We start from the raw sequence: 14,092 nt of genomic DNA, 5'->3' as shown, positions 1-14,092 counted from the left end.
ATTCGCCTTATCTATATGAATTGTAATACTGCTTTTGTAAGTTTAAGGATTAAATTGTATAACATATGAAAAGTGACTAGCATAGTGTTTGATTCAGAATAGGTGCTTAATAAATGTTCTCATTCTTTTTTATTATTATACTTTAAGTCTGCGGTACATGTGCAGAACGTGCAGGTTTGTTACATAATTATACATATGCCATGGTGGTTTGCTGAACCCATGAACTCATCATCTACATTAGGTATTTCTCCTAATGCTATCCCTCCCATAGTCCCCGACCCTGAGGCAGGCCTCTGGTGTGTGATGTTCCCCTCCTTGTGTCCATGTGTTCTCCTTGTTCAGCTCCCACTTAGGAGTGAGAGCATGCCATGTTTGGTTTTCTGCTCTGTGTTAGTTTGCTGAGAATGTGTTAGTTTCCAGCTTCATGCATGTCCCTGCAAAGGACATGAACTTATAGTTTTTTATGGCTGCATAATATTCCATGGTGTATATGTGCCATGTTTTATTTATCCAGTCTATCTTTGATGGGCATTTAGGTTGGTTCCAAGTCTTTGCTATTGTGAATAGTGCTGCAGTAAACATACGTGCGCATGTGTCTTTATAGTAGAGTGATTTATAGTCCTTTGGGTATATACACAGTAATGGGATTGCTGGGTCAAGTGGTATTTCTGGTTCTAGATCCTTGAGGAATCGCCACACTGTCTTTTACATGCTTTGTTCTCATTCTTTTTCCTTCTAAAATGAATACTGTCTAAATTGAAGTAATAGTGTGGCATGTTTCTTACAACAAGTCATTTGTAAAGATGTTTGTTTTATTTATTCCCTACGAGAAAAGCAGCAATGCTATCATTATTTTTATAACTAGTGACTGTACACATGGCAAGCTTTATTTTATCTAAGTTGAAGCCACAACTTTCCTATTAAAAAAACAAAAGATACTCCTCTTAACCTGCCTCTTTCTGTGTAGCTTAAACCTAAGTGGGTCATCATGAAGGCATCCAGGCCTTTCACAGTATCTTTTCAGTTTCATCTGCCTCTGCTTTCCTCCTCTTCCAACCAAACTGTCTACCTGCTGTTCCTCAGATATACTCCCTCATCTTATCTTACCAAAATCCAACTTATTTTTCAAAGCCAGTATCTTGTACATCAGCAGTCCTCAAAGTGAGTTCCACTCTCAGGGGTCTTTCAGGTGGTCCACAAGATCAAATCTATTTTCATAACACTAAGATGTCAATTTCCTTCTTCACTGTGTTGACATATGTGTAGATGGCGGAAATGGTAGATAGCACTGCTGGCACCTTACTTAGCGCCATTCAAAGCAGTGATGCCGTGCACCTGCCATCAAAAAAGCCAGTTTTACATAAGAATATTCTTGAGAAAGGCAGTAAAAGTTATTATCTTAGCCTTCAATAACATGTCTTTTTAATATTCTGTGTGACTAAATGGGAAGTACAACTAAACACTTGAGCAATTGTCTGAGTTGTGAGCTGATTGAACTTTTTTCGTGGAACTTTTTTTTTGCCTAAAACAACAGCTGATAGACAAAAACTATGAGTATTCAGAAAATTGATAATGTGAGTCTCTTCCAGGAAAATAACTGACAGAATGTTAAGTGAAAATTAGAATTTCAGAAAATTTGTATTCACTGCGAGCATGTCCCTATTATTTAAATTCTTTCCAAATAAGACTAGTGGTGATATTAACAAGCAATTTTTATCCTATATAATGAAATGTGATAATATTTGGAAGCTCTGTATAATTCAGCAAACCAGTATTGCCAAGGAGCCAATACATGACATAACAAAACTATTCATTTAAAATGCAAGATAGACCAATAGATTTAACATTACTGCATACTGAAAGTTCATTTGATATGATTTCAGTTTCTACATTGCAGCTAACTTTTAAAAAACTACTACTTGTGAAGTTTTGATGTAGTATTGAAAAATAGGCACACATCTGAAAAGACTATTATTCTCCTCTTTTCCAACTGTATGTCTACATGAGGCTGAGTTGTCTTCTCAGGCTTCAACCAAAACAACCTATCATCTCAAGAGAGTGAATGCAGCAGTAAATATGAGAATCCAGCTTTCTTCTGTTAAGCCAGAGATTAAACAGAGCAACAGAAATAGAAAACAAATGCCACGCTTGTCACTGTATTTGTTTTGGAAAATACAGTTATTTTCATTAAAATGTGATAATATATAATGGGTTTATTATTTTGAAGTATATATAATCTTAATGTATATTTTTAGTTTTCTTAGTTTTAATTTCTAACACAATAAAAATCAATAGATATAATCACAAAAAGAAACAAACTCTTGGGGTTAAGAATATAAAAGGGCCATAAACATATACTGAGGAAAAGACAATAAATGATGCTAGGAAAACTTGATATCCCTCTGGAGAACAATGAAACCAGACCCCTGTCTCTTGCCATATACAAAAATCAAATCAAAATGGATTAAATATTTAAATATAAGATCTCAAACTATGAAACTACTAAAAGAAACACTGGGAAACTCTCCGGACATTGGTCTGGGCAAACATTTCTAGAGCAATACCCCATAAGCACAGGCAACCAAAGCAAACACGGACAAATGGGATCACATCAAGTTAAAAAGCTTCTGCACAGCAAAGGAGGCAACCAACAAAGTGAAGAGACAACCCACAGGATGGAAGAAAATATTAGCAAACTTTCCATCTTACAAAGGATTAATAACTGGGATATATAAGGAGCCCAAACAGCTCTATAGGAAAAAACTAATAATCTGATCAAAAATGGTAAAAGATTTGAATAGACATTTCTTAAGACATACAAACTACAAGTAGGCATATTAAAAAGTACTCAACATCATTGGTTGTCAGAGAAATGCAAATCAAAACCACAGTGAAATAGCATCTCATATCAGTTAAAATGGCTTATATCCAAAAGATGGTCAATAGCAAATGCTGGTGAGGATGTGGAGAAAAGGAAACCCTTGTACACTGTTGGTAGGAATGTAAATTAGTACAACCACTATGGAGAACAGCCTGGAAGTTCCTTAAAAAAACTTAAAAATTGAGCTACCATATGATCCAGCAATCCCACTGCTGGGTATATACACAAAAGAAAGGAAATCAATATATTGAAGAGATATCTGCACTCCTATGTTTGTTGCAGCACTGTTTACAATAGAAGCAACCTAAGTGTTCATCAACAGATGAATGGATAAAGAAAATGTGGTACATATAAATACGGAGTACTATTCAGCCATAGAAACGAATGAGACCCAGTCATTAGCAACAACATGGATGAAACTGGAGATTATTATGTTAAGTGAAATAAGTCAGACACAAACATCACATGTTCTCATTTATTTGTAGGATCTAAAAGTCAATTCATGGACATACAGAGTAGAAGGATGGTTACCAGAAGGTGGGAAGGGTAGTGGAGACCTGGCAGGATAGGTGAGATGGTTAATGGGTACAAAAAAAATAGAATGAATAAGACCTATTTGATAGCACGAAAGAGTGACTACAATCAATAATAATTGTACATTTTAAAAATAACTTGCAGAGTATAATTGAGTTTTTTGTAACCCAAAGAATAAATGCTCAAGGGGATGGATACCCCATTCTCTATGATGTGCTTATTTCACATTGCATACCCGTATCAAAACATCTCATGTACCCCCATAAATATATACACCTACTGTGTACCTACATGTATCTTTTAAAAAATGTGTAAGTGTGAAAAAGTCATGAGACAAAAAAGGTTGAGAACTGTGATACACAATCCTGATTACTCTTCCTAGCCCACCCTACCCCAGCCCAAAGATGTAATGTCTCCCTCTCCTGTCTGCTTTCAGACGTTCTGTTTCTCATATAATACCTTGAATTGTAATTATTTGTGTGCTTATTGTATTCATCTTGGACATTAGATTTCAAGTTCTTTAAAGTCTATGAGTGGTACAGGGGAAACTGGGAGAGTTATGTCACTAACTCCCTGGAATCACTAAGTAAGCCAGAGTGTCTTTGGGCTCATCTGTGAAATGCAGGTTGGATTATTAAGTTTTCTTTTTTGGTTGTTTGTTTTTTGAGATGGAGTTTCGCTTTTGTTGCCCAAGCCAGAGTACAATGGCATGATCTTGGCTCACTGCAACCTCCACCTCCCAGGTTCAAGCAATCTCTCCTGCCTCAACCTCCTGAGTAGCTGGGATTACAGGCGCACACCACCATGCCTGGCTAATTTTTTGTATTTTTAGTAGAAATGGGGTTTCACCATGTTAGCCAGGCTGGTCTCTAACTCCTGACCTCAGATGATCCACCTTGGCCTCCCAAAGTCCTGGGATTACAGGCATGAGCCACCGCCCCCGGCCTGTTAAGTTTTCTTCTAACTTGCAGATGGTATGAGTACTGTTCCTCTAAAAGTACCCTGGTGCACCTAGTGTTGTGCTGTCCACACATTGGGAGATGTGTGTGTGGTAAGGAAGATCCCAGATTCTGGGGTCAGAGAGACATGGGTTCCAAAAGACATCACCTGTGTTCTCTTAGAGCTTTCAATCAGTGAAGGAAACAAATGAACAGCTTACTACTGAGATGAGCAATGACTGCTCTCAGAAGTAAATGGGTTCTTAGAGGACAGGCATTTAGTTCAGGGTGGGAGGAAGGGAGTTTCCTCCTTACAGAAGATGATAATAAGAACAGCATGGCCTGAGAAAGTAGATGTCTTGATGATGCCTTAGTGTGTTTGAGGAACTACAAGTAAGTTGATTTGGCTTGATTTTCATAGTGAATGTGGGGAAATGGAATGGGAAGATCTGAGGCTGCACTAAAGACATAGGTAGGATTAAGTTAAGAATTCAGTCTGTCCCATACAGTCCCATGAGATACAAATTGAACTAATTGGAAGAAGTCTTTGAGAGAGAAAGATGACAAGCACTTTTTCCAAGTGACATGTACTCTGTATGTGGTACTATTATTCACAGTTATTCTCTCCCAGAAGGATGGTACACCCTCACCTGTTGAACTCAGGTGGAGAAGAATGACATCCCACTCTTTGAGAATGAAAGGACCTCAGGAAGACAGTCCCAAGAAAGCCATGTTCAGTTACAGCAGGGTAAAGGCATGAGGAGCTCACTTACCATGAAGTGGGCATTCCAGAAGGCATGGTGAATGAAGTTGGCCAGGAGGCAACAGTGCAAGGAAGCAGGGGAGACAGTGGGTGCAAGAGTTGGGGAAAAACAAACGGTATTAGGGTGAGAGCCTGGAAGGAACTCATATTGCAACCAAAAAACAACAGGGATCAGAGCCCTGTGGGGACTGAGCAGCCTTGATCTAACTGTAGCTGGTCTCTGCTAGAACAAGGCCATTTCCATGTGTGACATAGGCTCAGACTCTGGCCCTGAGTGGTAACCCAGGCTGCAGGGCAAGGAGGGAGGTGGGGAAAAGAGATTTTCAGGTTGTTTGCATCCAGTTCAGCAGCCTACATCCTTTGCTGTCACTTATGAGCAGAATCGATTTAAATAGAATCCAAATTGTTAGGAGACTGCAAAGTTCATCTCTGGCTAGAGAAGTACACAATACCCAAGAAAAAATTGTGTTCAAGTATTGTCAGTGTCGTCAGAAGGCTATTTCCAGGCACTCTGAGTACTTGGCAATGAGGCCTGAGCACTAACTCTTACCAAGTCTTTGTTCATAAGAACAAGTTAGTATCGGAGATTAAGGGGATTGGGGTTCTGATAGATAAAAAAGGCTGGGAAAGACTGAGGGTCCAGGTTTCAGTTTTGTGGGCAGTCAATACCAGAGAAGAGACACGGAGGAAACTGAGGCACAAAAACTTGCCTAAAATTACATAGGTTGTAAATGGCAGAGTAGTATTCAGACCTAGCTCAGCTGAGTAACACAGGACTTTCACCCTGGTATTCCCCCATTGAGCCTTGACGGGCCAATAGATGAATACACTGGACTGTGAGAATATACAATCCTGGTGTTACCAGAATAATACTTTCAGATATTTGTGTGATTTTATTTAGAGGAACCAAGATACAGTGCCTGGCTGTAGCCGTGTCTCAGGTTGTCTTCCCAATGCTCATGGACAGGCGGCAGCTTCCATGAACAATATGAGAAGGCCAGGTTAGGCACAACAGGAAAGAGTTTAGTGATCCCTGAATCAAGTCTGCTATGGGCTCAGGAGTGGGGAATGAGAGACTGCCACGGGTTTGATAACCCTGGCAGTCTCTGGATTGGGGGCTGGGTTCTTGTCTAGCTCAGTACTTCTGCACCCTGGCCTCAGATAAAGCCAGCTGGAGAGCTTTAAAAAGTGCCAGTAACCCAAGCCCCAGGCCGAGAAAATCAGATTAATTTGTCTGCAGTAAGACCCAACCATCAGTACTTTTCAACAACTCTTGCACTTATTCTAGCATAGTACAGCCAGGGTTACAATCCACTAACACAAATGAGACCTTGGGCATATCACTTTGCTCTTTGAGCTGTAGTAGCCTCACCCATTTAAAAAAATTCTCTAAGAGTCCTTACTGCCAGTATAAAAGTATGAGATTATACTAAGTAATTTTTAATGTCCCTCCCAGGATTAAAGTTCCATGAATCTCTTTTCCTAATGCAATCATTCAGAAATGATTATTTCATTTAGGATTGAGTGTGTATTATGATCAACGTTTCTCTTAGTCCCCTAGCAACAGTGTAGTGTCAATGCCAACTTCAAGGTTTGAGTTCCCTAATGACCAATTCATTTTACACAGAAAAGAATAAAAACCTCCAAAGGTTGACAATACAAATTCTTCCCACTAGGAGAAGTATCTCAGAGCGTGTGGCCCTCTAGAAAGTGAGTCACTGGGCCGGGCGCGGTGGCTCAAGCCTGTAATCCCAGCACTTTGGGAGGCCGAGGCGGGTGGATCACGAGGTCAAGAGATCGAGACCATCCTGGTCAACATTGTGAAACCCCGTCTCTACTAATACAAAAAAATTAGCTGGGCATGGTGGCGCGTGCCTGTAATCCCAGCTACTCAGGAAGCTGAGGCAGGAGAATTGCCTGAACCCAGGAGGCGGAGGTTGCGGTGAGCCGAGATCGCGCCATTGCACTCCAGCCTGGGTAACGAGAGCGAAACTCCGTCTCAAAAAAAAAAAAAAAAAGAAAGAAAGTGAGTCACTGGCATCATCTTCCATTGCAAAGAGCAGCACTTATTAGCAATGTTAGGTAGAAAGCAGGACTCTAGAAAGTGGATGAAAAACAATAGAGAAATTACATAACTTAGAAGCCATTTTAAGTTCTCAGAGTCAAGTAAAATTGACATTCACAGGTATGTAGGGAAAATTCTAAAAGATCTGCTGTCAAAGAATATAATGCTTTAGCCTTAATTTTTTGAGGGATGGGGGATTAAATGAGTTTTCCCAGTGGAGTAAGGTATATTCCGTCATACATAGCTACAGCTTCAGCCTCTGGTGGTGCAAGGACCCTGCAAATGCTTTTTAAGTCCCTTCCATCTGGCCTTGGTTTTCCTCTGCAGCTGACTGTGCACTAAAGGACCACTTGGACTTTTTCCACCCAGCTTTTAAGGAACCGTTTTAGGTACTGTATTTGGTTACTAGCATAAATTTACTCTGAAATATCCTAGGTCCAGTCATCAATCAAGGGAGTGAGAAGGAAAGGATTTGCATGGCTCATGACCCTGCGCCCCCACCTTGAAGGCACAGAAAATGTGTGCACTCACGATGTTCAGCACCACGTCCTCAGCAAAGGGGCTCCAGGCCACCTGTTAATAAGCCTTTGCCCCTGTTAATAAGCAGAGTCTCACTCCGAACAAGCTGCTGCATTGTGTGAGGTTAGGAACACAGGCCTGGGTTAGACTGCCTGGATTTGAATACTGGCCCTACGCATTATGGGGCATATGATATTCTCCAGGCCACACATCCTCCCTGACCTCTTCCCAACCTGTGCAACAGGGATAAGAATGCTCACTTCACAGAGAGTGATGCTGGGAGGAAGTGGATGGGATAATTCATGTAAAGCATTTAGCAAGGCTCCTGACACATAGTAATTACTTAATAAGTGTGAATTATTTGTTGAGGTCTCTGTACAATGTAAAAATGCATACCTTAAAGATGGCTTTCTGCCATGATTCTAGATAGGTTTTTTTTCCTTCAGCTGTCTTCTTTTTTTGCCTTAAAATGTTTTAGTCCCACCAAGTTTCATCTTAAAACAGGACACCCAAAGTGACACATTTAAAGAGAGCCTTCAAAGCAGAGGACCATTTCACTTAAATGCCCACCTGCACTGGCCATCCCCCTGTTGCTCATCATTGACTATAATGTGACCAAAATGGAAACTGCTAAGCTATGTGTCAATGCCTGTGCTAGAAACATACTGCTTCCAGATAGGGAAAAAGGAAAGTGCTTCAGTCAGATGTCCCTTGTATGGTCTATAATTCTTACTGCTACTTCAGGTTGGCTGTTGAGTCATCAAGTCACATTCTGAACCCAACTCTGGCCCTTTCTGCATCCTGAGGGACCCAGCAAAGGAGGGAGTCCTGAAGCAGCCTTTCTAGGGGTATAGTGACTTACAGTGAAGAAGAAAGAGTCAAATTTGTCTCCAGGAACTCAGGATTGTAAAAGACCCACCATCCTGAGCCCTCCAGATAGTGAAACCAATAAATTGAGAATCTAACCTGTAGCGGGCAGACCTACACTGAAGACCAGATCTCGTTTATTTGTTGGGCTTTGGTCTCAGGAAAAGCACCCAGAACACTTCATCTAAATCTGCCTGCTATTAACAATATCCCATAGTGGTAGAGGTAAATGTTTTTCTTGGGCTGAAAATAGAAATCCTCGCTAGTCTAAACCACCTGTCTTTGATTTTAGGAGAAAAGGATAGACACCAAATATTGGGATCTTTCCAGGGAAGTTTAGCAACCCTTTCTACACAGAAGTACTTGTCATCTTGAGCTTGTGGGCTTGAGCTTTCTGGGAAAGAAAATTGGAACCTTCTAACTGATTCACTTAAAAAATCAATTCTGTAGCACTTAAAGGAATCTAAGTGGATCTAAAATTAAAGAGAAACAATGAAATGATTCCTCACCTACAATGAAAGGTTGAAAATTGAGGTAATGACCTTGGTGAGCTGAGTGAGGAAATCTTAAGTGCAAGTGGGTTAATGCCGATGGGCTTTTTGAGACCAGGAAACCGTATCTTCATGACCTTTGAGCATGATTGTTCAGCACAGATATTTCCAGAGTACAATGATTTGGTTTTATTCTTAAGAGTTGTTGCTTTTTTTTAATGGACTGAAAAACAAAATGAAAAATTATTTTATGTTCTTACTTTTTTGTGCATTGAAATAGAGTACATAAAAAGCAGAAATCCCTCCATTATCCCAGAAGAGAAACACTGCTCATTGAGTGTCCCTCCAGATTTTGGGATGAATGGATGGCTAGATGATAGAGCTATTTACTGAAATATTTTTCTTACTAAAAATGGGTCCTGTCCTATATATTATCCTGCCATTTGCTTTTATTTTACTAAACAGCATTTCATGGCCGTCTTTCCTGGCCAATATACACATATTTCTTTCTTATAATGGCTTCATGGTATTCATGGTGTGGGTATTCCATGATTTCTCTAACCATTCTTCTGTTTATGGAGATTTGGGTCTCATTATTCTCCTGATATAAAAAATGCCTCAGGCAATATCTTTGTACATATATTGGTACACATGCTTGCTAGTGTTTCCTAGAAACGGGTGATTAAAAAGGTACTGCTGGGCAGAGATTATGCAGCTTCCAGGTGATGCCTGCTTGCTGTTCTGTGGACCATATTTTGAGCAGCAAGGCCATGGATGTAGTCTTCCCTGTAATAAATTCAACTAATCAGATAAGCATGCTGTAGAGGCCACATGTGGGTATTCTGGTGGATAGTGCCAGTGGAGCCCACCCTTGCCAACTTCAGTGAAGCCATCTTGGACCCTCCAGACCTGCCAATCTGCCATGTAAACACCAGCAAGTGATTTTTGCTGATGTGGAGCAGAAGCATCACCAGGCCAGGCCTGTCTGGTTTCATGGTTCATAGAATTGTGAGATACAATAAAATGGTCCCCACCCCAAAAACACTGGGATTGCTTGGTAATAGAATTTACATGTTTTAAATTCAGATAATATTGCCAAATTACGTTTTCAGAAGATTGTGTCAATTTCTATTAGTACAACTGTGGAAAAGAGTGACTAATATTTTTCCTAAAGGCATGGAAAGAGTCTGTGTTTGTTGAGCATTATTGACTGTTTAAAATATATTTTATTATGAAATATTTGAAACATACAGGAAACTATATGGAATAGGATAAAATAATGGTTCAAACATTTTTGTTGCTTCTTGAGTCTAATTTAATGGTAATTCTGGCTGGACGCAGTGGCTCATGCCTGTACTTCCAGCTCTTTGAGAGACCAAGACAGGAGGATGGCTTGAGGCCAGGAGTTCAAGGCCTTAGGCAACATAGCGAGACCCCATCTCTACAAAAAAATGTTTTAAAATTAGTCTGGCATAGTCCTAGCTATGCAGGAGGCCAAGACAGGAGGATTGCTTTAGCCTACGAGTTCAAGATTACAGTGAGCTATGATCAGGCTACTATGTCTAACTTGGGTGGCATAGCAAGACCTTGTCTCAAAAAAAAAATAATAATTCTTCAGAGAATTGTCCACTTCACACTTCAGCTAAATAAACTGAGATTTCAGTCCAAATGTATTTGACTGCAAAGCCCAAACTCACTTTGTTTACCAACTTCCCTTCTCATATAGTATAACTCACATTGTAGATATACAGTATTTAGCAGACGCCTAAGATTTTGTGTCATGTTGCCTAAGTAGCTTATGAAGACCACAGAACTAAAAGAAAAAGAACGGCATCTGGCCTATCCTCTGGCTCTCTCTTCATCTCTCCCTCCCATAGCTGAAGTATCTCGGCCCACTCCCTTTGCCTTGCCACCCCAGAGGTGTAGACAGGTTTGTGAACCATCACCTTGCAGTCAGTGAAGCCTTCTGCCAAGGGCTTCATGGAAGAAAGGGACAGGACATGGGGCAGGTAGGGAGAAAGTGGATTTGTCAATGGCATTCCTGTTAGCAGGGATTGAGAATGGGAAGAGGTCAGGGAGAATTAGGGAAATGAAAAATATTTAAGAAATACAAAGTAAGAGTCAATCAAGGTTGTATTTCTAAAAGAAATGAGTGTGTAAATCATGACACTCTAGGCAAAGAGAGTTCAGGCAATCTAATACCAGCCACCAGGTAATAGATACCCAGAGCTCCCAGCACACAGGCCCCTGGCACAGGAAGGCACCTGCATCCAAAGGCACTTTCTTCACCCGGGGCAGCTGAAGGGCAGGGGCAGGTGATAGAGGTAGAAAGATGCATGCCAAAGCCCTGTGCTCAAGGTTCCAGAACACAGCTGAGTGCCCTCCAGCACCATTCCAGTTCCCCATTGGCTACTTGGACAACCACAAGCCACACTCAATCCCAACACAGCCTCCTGAGGAAGAAGAAAAGTCTGGGTCACCTTCACCTGTGCCTCCAAGTCAGTTATAAAGGTCTCAAAACAAGGCCACAAAAATTCTGACACTGTTTAAATTGTTACATTGAGCAAATATATTAACATAAAAGTACAAGACATGACTATAGAATTACATATATTTATAGTAGGTAACAGATAAACCATACAGAGCTATATAGAGTTTAGTTTAGTTTTTTACAGTGCATTATAGGCAGTGGTTTCTGCAGGGCTTGAAAGGCATCTTTCTCCCCATTCTGTTCTCCTGTCTATGAGCAGCTGCTGCTGTTCTTGCCCTACCATAAGGGCTGGATGCCAGGAGCTGACAGCTTTAAGTGATACGAGCATATTTCAGTGCTGTCACTGTATTTCTGTGCCTGTATTTATTGTCCCATTTGCTGTAATATCACAATCTAGGCCAGGTGTGGGGCTTATGCCTGTAATCCCAGCACTTTGGGAGGCTGAGGCGGGCAGATCACTTGAGGTCAGCAGTTCGAGACCATCCTGGCCAACATGGTGAAACCCCATCTCTACCCAAAATACAAAAATTAGCCGGGCATGGTGGTGCATATCTGTAATCCCAGCTACTCAGGAGGCTGAGGCACAAGAATCAGTTGAACCTGGGAGGCGGAGATTGGATCGTACCACTGCACTCCAGCCTGGGCGACAGAGTGAGATTCTGTCTCAAGAAAAAAAATCTAAATCTGAGGCCCTTGGTGAACTCCTGTTTTTCCACCATGGCCCATGCCACCCTCCAGCCCCAGAGACCATAGTGGAGCACCTGCCTGCTCCACCATCACCCACACCAGGTCTGTGTCCTTCCAGCCATCCTCAAATGCTGATGTGCCCCCTTTGCTGCCCCCTGACCATTGCCTGATGACCACAGAAGCTGTCACCACTTTGTTCCTAAGGTAAGGGAAGGCCTTCCTTCCCTGTGAGAATCTGAGGGGAGTGAGTGCAGCAGCATTTCTAGGGTCATGGCCACCAGGAGATTTTCAGCTCTGCTGAAGTCCCTTGGCCAGTGAGGGAGCGCGCTGTGTCACAAGGGCGTCAGAGGGCCTGCAAGGGAGCCCCAGAGAGTGCAGGTGAGCAGGGCAGGAAGTACATTAGGCAGCCACATGCTCAGCTAATTAATCACCTGCTCTTCTGCTTGACCTCCATGAGCCATATTTAAGCACAGGAAGGAACTGTGAATGATCCCAGTCAGTGCTTTGACACTGAAGCCCTCTTCAGTGTTTAAGCTTATCATGTTATGAAGATATAGGTTGTGTTCCCTGGCAATAACTCGTATCTTTTCTGAACAGGAGTGGGGCTTTGGGACACAGAGTTGGGGAGAATGGGAGTGGCACAGGTGGCAGGGACAGTAGACGAGGTAATTTATCCAGCCCCTTCATCTTATAGATGAGTCAGCAGGCTCAGGGTCCTGAAGGGACATGCCTACAGACACAGAAGGTTGGTATAAGGAACTTTTTAAAGGGAAAAAGAGTCTTGGAAGTTATCAAGTCCAGGCAGAGGTAGCTAGGCCCCTGAGAAAGTATCTTTGATGTCACACCCCTCTGTTTAGCCTGCCTAATTCTTCTCTCTCAGTGCCCTGCCCAGTCCAGGCCTCTCCAGATGGTCCCCTGGGTTCTGCATCCCTCTTTTCACCTCTTTTTTTCCTCAACCAAGACAAACCACTCCTGTCCAGTCTATCAGGGTCTCCCCACTGAAACCAGCTACCCCACTTGAAAAACAAGCTGATAAATAAATGTCCTCCCCCACAGCTGGGAAGAGCGGCTAATGGCTTCTAGTGGTTTTGCACTCTCAAGGATGTTCTTTTTTAAATTTCTGAAAAGCCAATACATGCATACGGCTCAAAATTCAAATAATATAAAAATTCTCATTCCTGTGCCTGCCTCATTCCATCAGGCCACTTCTTATCCCAACTCTCAGTTACCTTTTTTTTTTTTTTGAGACGGAGTCTCGCTCTGTCACCCAGGCTGGAGTATAGTGGTACAACCTCGGCTCATTGCAACCTCTGCCTCCTGGGTTCAAGCGATTCTCCTGCCTCAGCTTCCCGAGTAGCTGGGACTCCAGGTGCATGCCACCACACCCAGCTAATCTTTGCATTTTTCATAGAGACAGGATTTCACCATGTTACCCAGGCTGCTGTCAGACTCCTGAGCTCAGGTGATCCACCCGCCTCGCCCACCCAAAGTGCTAGGATTACAGGCATGAGCCACTGCGCCCAGCCCCAGTAACTGTTTTTTATTAGTTTCTTGTGTATCGTTTCAGAGTTTCTTTATACTCATATAAGCAAATACAGACCTACATTTTCAGAGAATTCGTAAGTGTTCTCAGAACCGTAAGCCAAAGGAATCTTGCTAACAATAGAACTTCAGGCACTTCATAAAGTTTATTGAGCAACAAATCTTTCCCAGGGTCCCTTTTGTCACAACGTATAAGTGGCTACTTTCTTGTAAGTTGGAGTTCCTTGCTCTGAAGAAAATTGGTTCCAACAGGACTCTGTAACAAGATCATCACCCAGAGAGAACCACAATCTGCATCTCATTTCCAGGTATTA

At 41.8% G+C, this 14,092-nt stretch overlaps 1 protein-coding gene across 4 annotated transcripts in view; it reads right to left on the bottom strand.

The window, feature by feature from the left end:
* Positions 1–14,092, bottom strand: part of PLEKHF2 (pleckstrin homology and FYVE domain containing 2) — a 720,359-nt gene that overhangs the window by 599,558 nt on the left and 106,709 nt on the right. The gene's annotated exons all lie outside the window — the stretch shown is intronic.

This window comes from Aotus nancymaae, unplaced genomic scaffold (assembly GCF_030222135.1).
Source record: "Aotus nancymaae isolate 86718 unplaced genomic scaffold, 86718_ANA_hifiasm-v0.15.2.pri h1tg000036l, whole genome shotgun sequence".
Lineage (NCBI taxonomy): Eukaryota > Metazoa > Chordata > Mammalia > Primates > Aotidae > Aotus > Aotus nancymaae.
The sequence above is the reverse complement of the archived record's forward strand: the minus strand, read 5'-3'. Positions and strand labels throughout refer to the sequence as shown.